The 12,295-nt window shown below is 39.6% G+C and overlaps 1 pseudogene; it reads right to left on the bottom strand.

Annotated features, from left to right (window-relative positions):
* Positions 1 to 10,613: 10,613 nt before the first annotated feature.
* On the bottom strand, positions 10,614 to 10,767 carry LOC114687334 (annotated as a pseudogene).
* Between the last annotated feature and the right edge of the window lie 1,528 nt (positions 10,768 to 12,295).

Consider the following 12,295-nt stretch of genomic DNA (forward strand, 5'->3'; position numbering starts at 1 on the left):
TGTTGAGAGGTAATATTTATAGTGTAGGCAAAGAAATCATTAACACTCAACAGTTCCTTGTAAATCCAGCTATTTACAGGAAGAAATGATGTAGTAACCAGTCAAAGGTTGTTGTGTTAAGCAATTGTAAACACATTCAGAGATCATTCTGCAATATTCAAGATCCCAAACCAGAAACTCAATAACAAGTACTAGGACATAAAAATGGGGTTTAATTTAAAATGTTTTCTAATACAATTCAGCTTTCAGAATGGTTTCAAATGTGCATAAAAGTTACAGAGGTCATACAAAATGTTACCACATGAAAGTTTTTTTTTAAAGTAGTGGTTATTTTTGAGAAACTCAAGTCCTTAGTTGTGTTATATGGCTTCCACCTTAGCTCTCCCCCTCCAATGCCTCATTCCCTTCCCATATTTATGATTTCTTCTTTACTTTGCAGTTTATGTATATGTATATTTATATTATTTACATGTATATGATCACATGTACATATAACCTACTGAGTCCATTTAGTTCTGTTTGTATGTGAATGTACTCTGAGTGGAGCACTTGTGATTTGAAAACCAATATGAGATTTCCCTACTGAGGCAGATGATTCTCTTTCAGCAGCCATTGACCTCACCTAGAGTTAAGACCATGTAGAATTTCCCCTGCCCTTATTTCTATACCAACTGGTGTGATTATGATAGCACATGTCACTACATATACTATTGAGAGTTCATAGATGTATTTTCCTGTCATTTCTAGGGTATATGTACCAGCAATTAGGATCCTTAGCTGCTGGGGGATTTCTGTCGCCTCTTCCATGTTTTTTTCCAACCTTTCAGTTAAATGAACTCATTGCAGATGTATCAGTTGTGATTGGGCACCTTTCAGTCAATTATTCTCTGCATTTTGACCAGTTGTGGGACTTTATATTAGTCTCCATATGTTGCAAAAAGAAGCTTCTTTGATGAGGGTGGGAATTATATTTATCTGTGTGTAAGAGATAGGTATTAAGAAAACAGCTAGGAAGTATACTGGATTCTGATACTTACAGTAGCAGGTTCACCTCTTAGATCTATGCCATTTCCAGGCTCAAGGGGTTGTCTACGTGTACAGTGCCAGACATGGCTTCCCACTTGTTGAGTGTGCCTTAAGTTCAATTAGACAACCCTTGAAACCTCCAAGATGAAAGTTCCACAATTGCATCATCATGGATATCTTGCCAGTTGCATTATTGCTGTGGTTCACAGATATCACACCTGGATAAGCCTAATGATTCCTCTTCTTTCTTGGCAGCTTTCATGAAAGCCACTTCTCACAGAAGAGCTTCCAGGTCAATTTCAGTTCAATTCCTCCAATATCTGTGTCTGAAGTGTATTGTGACTTCGGCAACAGAGTTGTAATCCAAGTTCTGTGTGCCAATCAATCAAGGGCAATAATACTTGGTATTGTTTTGAAGGTCACTTGGAGTCCCCTGAACAACTTGAGAGGTGATTTCTCATGCATGATACTGGGGTTTTTCCTTATAGTCCATGGCACTTGGAGGGAGTATTATCATTATAAATTGCAGAATGTCTTTAAAATACATGTTAATACAGGCATATTATATATTATTTTAGATAAATATGAAATAATAAACTTCCCTGTGTCTCTCCAAACATCCTTGGTAGTATTTATAGCTCCTTCCTCTCTGTCACTCTGTATTCTCTCTGTACCCATATTATTTAAAGCTCCGAATTTCTTCTATTTCTCCCTTTGTAGCACCTGCATGCTATTCCAGTATCTCAAGCTTTTTCATTAATTGCTCCAGTTTTTCTTTCTTAGTTCTGTAGTTATTCCAGGTTATGAATGCATATCCACAAATGTGTAGACAGGAAGCACAAAGGAGGAACATTTAGCATTTGTATTTCATGTGTGGGTTACCTCTCTCATTATAATACTTTTTAGTTTCACCCAGTTATCTGAAAAATTTCATGACTTCATTTTTCTCCACAGCTGAGTAGAACTACATGTATGTATCACATTTTCATTTTTCTTCAGTTGTTGAAGAAGATTTAAGTAGTTTTCATTTCTTAGCTATTGTGAATAGAGAAGTAATGAACATGGCTAATTTAGAAATTGTGGTTATCAAGTTCTTTTGACATATGCCAAGGAGTAGTGTATCTGGGCCATGTGATAAATTTTCCATATTGATTTCCAGAGTTTACAGTCTTACTAAGAATGAAAGAGGGTTTCCCCTTTCCCCACACCTTCCCCATCATTTATTCTCACCAGCATTTGTTTGTGGTTGTTTTCTTGATAATATCCATTCTCACTGGAGTAAGATTAAATCTCTCAAAGTAGTTTTAACTTTCATTTTCTTAATTGTAAAAATGTTTACCAATTTAAAAGATATTTCTTAGACATTTTAATTTCTTCTTTTGTGAACTTTTTTGTCAGAGACACTGCCCAATTTTCAATATAGCATAGTTTTACACAGATCATATTTTTCTTCTGACTCTTTTATACTTTAAAATTTCTTTTCATATATTTTATTTAATTTTTTCATGTAATATATTGGATCATAATTTTTACCATACCCCAACACATTCCAAATCATACCATCTTTCATACACATTCAATTTTATCCTCTTTTTATAAAAAGATAAGCACAAATAAAAATACAAACAAAAAACCAAAATCCAAAATTAAATAAAAGCCTCCACCCCACCCCATTAAATAAACACTTGTGTATGAGGGCTACACTAGAATATTGTTGATACCTGCAGTGATACTTTGTTGGAGAAAACTGACTTTCCCTTTCATAAAAGGTAGCAATTGCTCATAGCTTCTTGGTTAGGAGTTAGAACTTGTGTCCACCTCCCTTTTACTATGCTGGAAATTTGTCTGGTTTCTATGTGTGTACACATGTACAAACCCTCTTTTGTCTGGAATTCTCTGTTTCCTTGAAATCATCCTACATTTCTGGCTCCTAATATTGATCCATCTCCTGTTCTTCATAGACTTCAGAGCCATGGGTAGAAGGCATTTATGAAAACATTCAGATTTGGAATGAGTCTTCCAAGTCTCTCACTGAGCACACATTGTGCAGTTGTGAGTGTCTGTGTTAATTACCATCTATTGCAAACAAAAGGACATTTCTTTTTTATTTTAAAATACTATTCATTCTACATAACAACCACAGATTCCCTAGTTGTCCCCCTTCCTGCCCCCTCCCATTCCCTCCAGCACACTCCCCATTCCTACCTCTTCCAGATCAAGATCTCCCCGAAGACTGAGATCGACCTGATAGACTCAGTCCAGGCAGGTCCAGTCCCTCCTCCCAGATTGAGCCAAGCATCCCTGCATAAGTCCCAGGTTTCAAACAGCCAACTAATGCAATGAGCCCAGGACCCAGTAACACTACCTAGATGCCTCCCAAACAGATCAAGCCAATCGACTATCTCACCTATTCAGAGGGCCTGATACAGATGGGGGCCCCTCAGCCTTTGGTTCATAGTTCATGTGTTTCCATTCATTTGGCTATTTGTCCCTGTGCTTTATCCAACCTTGGTTTCAACAATTCTCACTCATATAAACCCTCCTCATTCTCACTAATTAGACTCCCAGTGATCTACCCGGGGCCTAGCTGTGGATGTCTGCATCCAGATTCCTCAGTCCTTGGATGGGGTTTCTGGCACAACTATTAGGGTGTTTGGCCATCCCATCACCTGAGTAGGTCAGTCCCGGCTGTCTCTCGACCATTGTCAGCAGTCTTTTGTGGGGGTATCTTTGTGGATTTCTGTGGGCCTTTTTAGCACTTTATTTCTTCCTTTTCTCATGCGGTCTTCATTTACCATGGTCTCCTATTCCTTGTTCTCCTTCTTTGTTCTTGATCCAGCTGGTATCTCCCGCTCTCTTTCCCTCGACCCTCGCCGTTCATTGCTCCCACTCATGTCCAGACTGTTCATGTAGATTAATCCATTTCTCCATTATTGGGTGATCTCCGTGTCTTTCTTGGGGCCTTGTTTTCCAAGTAGCCTCAATGGTGATGTGAGTAGCAGTCCAGTCATCCTTGTTCCATATCTAGTATCCTCCTATGAGTGAGTACTTACCATATTTGTCTTTCTGAGTCTGGGTTACCTCACTCAGGATGATTTTTTCTAGATCCATTCATTTGCCTGCAAACCTCATGATGTCATTGTTTTTCTCTGCTGAGTAGTATTCCATTGTGTATATGTGCCACAATTTATTTATCCATTCTTCACTTGAAGGGCATCTAGGTTGTTTCCAGGTTTTGGCTATTACAAACAATGCTGATATAAACATAGCTGAGTAAGTGCTCTTGTGGTAAGATTGAGCATTCCTTGGGAAGATGCCCAAGAGTGGTATAGCTGGATCTTGGGGGAGATTGATTCCCAATTTTCTAAGAAAGTGCCATATTTGTTTCCAAAGTAGTTGTACAAGCTTGCATTCCCACCAGCAGTGGAGGAGAGTTCCCTAGTTCCATATCCTCTCCAGCATAACGTGTCTTCAGTGTTTTAGATCTTAGCCATTCTGACAGGCATAAGGTATCTCAGAGTTGTTTTGATTTGCATTTCCCTGATGATTAGGGATGTTGAGCAATTCCTTAAATGTCTTTCAGCTATTTGAGTTTCTGCTGTTGAGAATTCTCTGTTTTGTTCTAAAGCCCATTTCTCAATTGGACTGTTGGTCGTTTTGATGTCTAATTTCTTGAGTTCCTTATATATTCTGGATATCAGTCCTCTGTCAGATGTGGGGTTGGTGAAGATCTTTTCCCATTCTGTAGGCTGTCACTTTGCCTTGTTGACTGTATCCTTTGCTCTACAAAAGCTTCTCAGTTTCAAGAGGTCCGTTGATTGATTGTTTCTCTCAGTGTCTGTGCTACTGGTGTTATATTTAGGAGGTGATCTCCTATGCCAATATATTCAAGACTACTTCCTACTTTGTCTTCTAGCAGGTTCAGAGTAGCTGGATTTATGTTGAGGTCCTTGATCCACTTAGACTTAAGTTTTGTGCACAGTGACAGATATGGACCTATTTGCAGCCTTCCACACCTTGATATCCATTTATGCCAGCACCATTGGTTGAAGAAGCTTTCTTTTTTCCATAGTACACTTTTGGCTCCTTTGTCAAAAATTATATGTTCATAGGTGTATGGGTTAATGTCAGGGTCTTCAGTTTTATTCCATTGGTCCACATGTCGGTTTTTATGCCAATACCATGCTGTTTTTATTACTGTAGCTCTATAGTAGAGCTTGAAGTCAGGGATTGTCATGCCTCCAGAGGTTGTTTTATTGTACAGGATTCTTTTGGCTATCCTGGGTTTTTTTTTTTTCCATATGAGGTTGAGTATTATTCTTTCCAGGTCTGTGTAGAATTGTGTTGGTATTTTGATGGGGATTGCATTGAATCTGTAGATTGCTTTTGGTAAAATTGCCATTTTTACTATGTTGGTCCTGCCTATCCTTGAGCATGGGAGATCTTTCCTCTTTCTGACATCTTCTTCAATTTCTTTTTTCAGGGACTTGTATTATTCACTTAGTTTCTAATTTATTAATTTCACCTCTCACTTTGATAATTTCCTGGCGTCTATTCTTCCTGGGAGTCTTTGCTTCATCTTGTTCTAGAGCTTTCAGGTGTGCTGTTAAGTCACTAGTGTGATTTCTCCAACTTCCTTATGTGGGCATTTAGTGCTATGAATTTCCCTCTTAGCACTGCTTTCATAGTGTCCCATAAAGTTTGGGTATGTAGTATCTTTGTTTTCATTGATCTCTAGGAAGTCTTTAATTTCTTTCTTTATTTCTTCCTTAACCCATGGGTGATTCAGTTGAGCATTATTGAGTTTCCATGAGATTGTAGATTTTCTGTAGTTTTTGTTGTTGTTGAAACCTAACTTTAAACAATGGTGGTCTGATAGAACACAGAAGGTTATTCCAATTGTTTTGTATCTGTTGAGATTTGCTTTGTGGCCAAGTATGTGGTCCCGATTTTAGAGAAAGTTCCATAGGGTGCTGAGAAGAAGGTATATTCTTTTTTGTTAGGATGGAATATTCTGTAGATATCTGTTAGGTCCAATTGGGTCATGACATCAGGTAAGTCCTTTATTTCTCTGTTAATATTTGATTTGGGAGATCTGTCTAGTGGTGAAAGTGGGGTGTTGAGATCTCCCACTATTAATGTGTGGGGTTTTATATGTGGTATAAGCTTTAGTATTGTTTCTTTTACATATGTGGGTGCCCTTGTGTTTGGGGCATAAATGTTCAGAATTGAAACTTCATCTTGGTGGATCTTTCCTGTGATGAGGATGTAATGCCCTTCTTGAACTTGTTTGATTGATTTTAGTTTGAAGTCTATTTTGTTGGATATCAGGATGGCTACACCTGCTTGTTTCTTAAGACCATTTGATTGGAAATCCTTTTCCCAGCCTTTTATTCTTAGGTAGTGTCTGTCTTTGAACTTGAGATGTGTTTCTTGTATGCAGCAGAAAGATGGGTCCTGCTTTTGTATCCATTCTGTAAGCCTATGTCTTTTATAGGTAAATTAAGTCTGTTGATATTAAGGGATATTAATGACTAGTAATTGTTCATCCCTGCTATTTTTGGTGGTAATGTGTGTGTGTACTTCTCTTCTTTGGGGTTTACTGCTGTGGCTTTATCTAATGCCTGTGTTTTCCAGGGTGTATCTGACTTCCTTTGGTTGGAATTTTCCTTCTAGTGCTTTCTGTAGGGCTGGGTTTGTAGATAGGTATTGTTTAAATCTGGCTCTGTCTTGGAATGTCTTGTTCATTCCGTCTATGATGATTGAAAGTTTTGCCCCATATATTAGTCTGGGCGGACATTCATTGTCTCTTAGTGACTGCATTACATCTGTCCAGGTATTTCTGGCTTTCAAAGTCTCCATTGAGAAATCAGGTGTTATTCTGATGGGTTTGCCTCTATACGTCACTTGGGCTTTTTTCCTTTGCTGCTCTTAATATTCTTTCTTTATTCTGTACATTTTGTTGTTTAATTATTATGTGTCAAGGAGACTTTGGTGTTCTATAGGCTTCTTGTATCTTCATAGGCATTTCCTTCTTTAAGTTGGGAAAGTTTTCTTCTATGATTTTTTTGAATGTATTTTCTGTGCCTTTGAGTTGGTATTCTTCTCCTTCTTCTTTCCCTATAATTCATAGGTTTTGTCTTTTCATGGTGTCCTAAATTTCTTGCACATTTTGGTTCATGACTTTGTTGGCTTTAGTGTTTTCTTCGACTGATGAAACTATTTCTTCTACTGTATCTTCAATGCCAGAGATCCTCTCTTCCATCTCTTGCATTCTGTTGGTTATACTTGCATCTGAAGTTCCCGATCTTTTACTCAGATTTTCTATTTCCAGCATTCCATTTTTTTGTGTCTTCTTTATTTTTTTATATTTCCCTTTTCAGGTCTTGGACTGTTTCCTTCACTTGTTTCATTGATTTTTCATTATTTTCTTTCAGTACTTTAGTGTTTTCTTCTAGTACTTTATTGTTTTCTTCCAGGGCTTTATTGTTTTCTTCTAATTTGGTTGTCCTTTCCTCTCGTTCTTTACAGTGTCCTTCCCATTTTTTTGTCTTTTCCTCTACACAAGCTTCTAACTTCTTCATGATATTATTTATAAGGATGTTTTCTTCTGCTTCTTCCAATTTTTGATGTTTAGGTCTAGATGTTGGAGGCAGGCTAGGTTCTGGTGATGCTGTATTGCTCTTCATTTTGTTGTATGTACTTCTCCCTTGATGTCTGCCCATCTCCTTGTAGTTCGTTTTTGGTCTTATCAGCACACTTGCTTCACACAGAGCTGAGAGATTCAGGAAGTCTCTCTCTCCTGTCCAGATGGGAGCTTTCTTGTCCAAATGGGAACTCTGGGGCACGATGGAAGCTCTTATCTGGATGGGAAGTCTGGGGCAGGATGGGAACTTTTGTCCAGACAGGAAGTTCACGGTAGGATGTGTGTTCTTGTCCAGAAGGGAGCTGGGGGACAGTCTCTAAGTATCAGGAAGTGGCTGGGGTCTTGGGCAGATGGGTGTGGGGGCAGGGTGTGGAGATTGCAGGGGCTGCCAGGGGGCTTGGAGGAGGGGATGCTTCCTGGTGGAGCTAGAGGAGGACCTGCCTGGTGGCTAGAACCAGGATCCAAGTTGGGCACGTCTTCCCCGGAGTGGCTGGTGCCCAGGGATATGGTCTGGACTGGGCCCGGATACTCACCTCTGGTCCAAAAGGGAAGTTGGGGGCAGGATGGGAGCTGGGGGCCAGTCTCTAAGTCTCAGGAAGTGGCTGGGGTCTCGGGCAGATGGACGTTGGGGCAGGGTATGAAGATTGTAGTGGCTGCTGGGGGGCTTGGAGAAGGGAATCCTTCCCAGCGTGGCTAGAAGGGGACCTGCCTAGTGGACAGCACCTTGGGCCAAATTGGGCAGGTCTTCCCGGAGTGGCTGGTGCCCATGGATGGGGTCTAAGCTGGGCCCAGATACTCACCTCTGATCCAGAAGGGAAGTCAATGGCAGGATCCAAAATAGCATTTCTGATGACACTTGAGCAATGCACTCATTTTTGAGCATAGCAATATGTAATCAGGATTCATTTTACCGCCGTGCTCAATTCAAAGAATAATAGTAATAGATTTTTGCCTTAATATATGACCTATGTGGAATCAGGTTCTTGGCCTCATTATCCGTGTTAGTTATGGGTTTGATCTAATGGAGTTGGATTTAAATTCAATTAAATAGTTGTTGATTTCTCCCAGAATGTTTGTGCCATTATTGCACCAGTATATCTTGAAGATAGCTCACTTTTGTAGATGTGTCATACTGATGATTGATTTTCTTCTCCTGCAGTGTGCACTGTACCTTCCAGCACTATTAATGATAATAAGCCTCAATGAATCTTCCTGTTGTATACCAGATCCTTTTCTCCATATTCAATGATATAAGTTAAATTCTATCTTCAGGATAAGGTCTTACTATCAGCTTGTGGAAGGTAATCAAAAACACTGGCATTAGCCTTTATTGTTGGAGGGGGGGTTCTGTGGGACCCCTCTGACCAACTACGCAAAAGATGTAACTAATTCCTGGTACTTGAAATTTTACTTGGTAGCATATGATTTCTGTAGGGAAAAAGAACTGGTTAAAGAAAACCACCCTGACCATGGAGCCCAGAAGTAGGGAAAGATGTCTCAGATCAGGGTAGAAAGCAACACAGTTTGGCTCAGACAGATCAGAGCCATTTCTGCTCCTGGCCAACTGAATTGTGAAAGCAACCAATCACAGAGCAGGACAGTAGAACCTTGGGCCACAAGTCAAACCCTAGTTGACTACACCCCCAAGACATCCTGTGTAAACCACCCTGTCTAGTCCATTAAAAATGCTGTTCTCTTCACCCTGTTAGAGGTAGCTACTCTCCTGGACTCCTCCTTCCCAAATATATCTCTTTCTCAAAAGATTTTTGGGTGTGAAGATCTTCATTCACTGGCATAGGGAAGATCCTTGCTGAGAAGTCCCACAGTGGACAAAACAAGGGAGAGTTGAAAGAGCAGAGCAAGGTGGAGCTTTAATAGATCTTTCCTGAGAGGTCCCTCAATGGAGAGAGCAAGAGAGAGCCGAAAAGGTAGCACTTTTCTCCAGAGCTGGAAAGGATTGCTAGATTTCTGCAGGGGTTTCCCCTTTTGCAGAGTGAAACAAAAGAAGCAACATCTTAGGCTGGAGAAGCAGAGCTCTGATAGGAAGCCCCCTTAGGTGGGGGCTGAGCAAAGCTCAGCTATAGTGGCTCTTCAGGAGAGGAGTATGATTGATATATCCTGTGGGGAGACCATCCTGTATCACACCAGGTAGGTATACCTTGACTTTCAGAACAGTCATGATACCCTTTCCTGGTGAAGCAGTTCTAGGCCTGACTTTCCAGAAGAGTCAGAAAAAATTCCCTGCCAGGGTTGGGTTGCTTCCTTGCAGTTCCAGTCATCAGAGCTGCACTAAACAGCTCCAGGTGTGCGGGACACCTTCAGGGCAGAGTTGTTTTTCTGAGCAGCTTGAGGTGTCTAGAATACCTTGCCCTCCATGGCTGAACTGTCCCATTGCAGTTCTAGCTGTCAGAGCTGTCCTAAGCATGTCAAGGTGTTGCCTGACTCTCCAGCTAGTGAGGACAACTTTCCCCCGTGTTGTTGCAGCAAATTTACTTACATTGTTGGTGCTGAAACCCATAACTAAACCCAGAGTTGTTGCAACCAATTTACTTAAAATTTCTACTTGGAGCATTATCTCCTCTATATAGCATAATGAAATTTAAATTTTCTTATTTACTTATGAATTTTCTACAATAGTAAGTTTCCACATGACTTTACAAAATGTCCTTATTATTAATTATAGGAAACACTAGGCATATATATATATGGTTATATAATACATATAAAATTATATGTCTATGTAATATTATATATATATATATAATTTTAATTGCTTGTTGATAAAAATTTGATCTGGCTTATTATTTTGATATTGCACAAGATTGTGGAAATAATGGAAAATAACAGTACAGAATAATTCCAGTAACAATAGAATATCATATTTTTTGTATCATACTATCTTTGGATCCACCCTTCAGCTACCAAATCACGACATGGATACTCATTATTATTTATGAATTCTTGGCTTTACCTATGAGTGTCTCACTGGCTCTTATAATTTAAATTAACCTGCTTCTCTTATCTACATTCTCAATTAGCAATAATCGTGCCTTGGATAAACCTCATTGGCTACAATACTGCCACTGCGCAAAGCTTCTGATCTACATTTTGTCTCGGTATTTTTACCTTTCTTTCCATCTGTATGTCCTGCTTGACCTGCTTGTCTCTCTGTCTGGTCCTGAGTACCTGCCTCTCTTTCTTCCTCATTCTCTCCACTCTAATTTTCTTTCTAGACTCCTCCTCCTATTTATTCTCTCTTCCCACCGCCCCACCTATACCTCTCCTGCCTAGCTACTGGCAGTTTGGCTTTGTGTTGGACCAATGAGGTGCCCTAGGGAGGCAAGGAAAACAAATAAACACATCTGTAGATATTTAAACAAATGCAGCATAAACAAATGTAACACACATTTACATAGATAAAGTAATATTCTGCAACAAAAACAAACGTAACACATCTTCACATAGTTAAAGTAATATTCCACAAAACATTTTTAATTCATCTAATATACCAAATTTTTGTCATTAGAATGAAAATCGCCCCCCAAAGGAAGTGGCAACATTAGCAGATGTGGCTTTGTTTGAGTATGTGTGACCTTGTTGGAGGAAGTGTTTCACTGTGGGGTGGGCTCTGAGGTCTTATATATGCTTAAGCCATTTCCAATGACTCAGTCCATTCCCTATTGCCTTTGGATCAAGATACAAGGACTCTTAGCTTCAGCACCACATTTGCCTGTATGTTGCTTTGTTTCCCACCATGAAAATAGTTACTCAACCTCTGAAATGTAAGTGAGCTACCCCATTAAATGTTTTCTAAGAGTTGCCATGGTCATGGTGTCTCTTCAAAGGAATAGAAAAACTAAGACACAAATCTTGTTTGTGATAGGAAATAAGAGATTAGATCTTTGAGATGTCAGGATTCCATAGATTTTGTGGAAAACCATATTTCTTATTTATAAGCAGACCATAAAATGGGAGAGTTACAATGTGGCTCAGTGGTTAGGAGTACTTGTTGCACTTCCGGGGCACCCAGGTCCCTTTCTTGTCACCCATATATTACTTTCATCCATTTGTAAGTGCAGTTCCAAGGAATCCAGTGTTCTCTCCTGGCTTCAAGAGACACAAGGAATACTTGAGGTGCACAGATTTTCATGGAAGTAAAACACTCAAAAATCACAGTAAAATAAACTTAAAACATATCCAAAAAGGGAATGCAATTGAAGTTGGACGCAATTGCACTGTAAATTCCCTGGGGTAAATTAGTCATTTTCATATCATTAAATTTGCCCATCTGTGAAAAGAGCATTGTGGGGTGGGAGGAGGGGGGTTCTCATCTCAGTTTATGTTGTCGTTTTCAGGTGCTTTCTTTTGTTTCTTAAATCTTTGCTGTAAATGACTTTCACTTCCTTTTTAAGCATTAGTCTAGCAAGAGCTATTGGGGTCCAGACCCAAATAACTCTCTCCCAGGGTCAGTGAAAGAATCGAACAAGCAGCTGGGAATCAAATCTGAGGGAAATCAAAACAATCTATGCACACTGAGCTCTTCCAGTCCATTCTCTTCATTGTCCTAAGTCTGCTCTACCTATACAGACTCTTTTCAGTGCTCATACTTCGGTTGTCTCTTGC

This window comes from Peromyscus leucopus, chromosome 1 (assembly GCF_004664715.2).
Source record: "Peromyscus leucopus breed LL Stock chromosome 1, UCI_PerLeu_2.1, whole genome shotgun sequence".
Lineage (NCBI taxonomy): Eukaryota > Metazoa > Chordata > Mammalia > Rodentia > Cricetidae > Peromyscus > Peromyscus leucopus.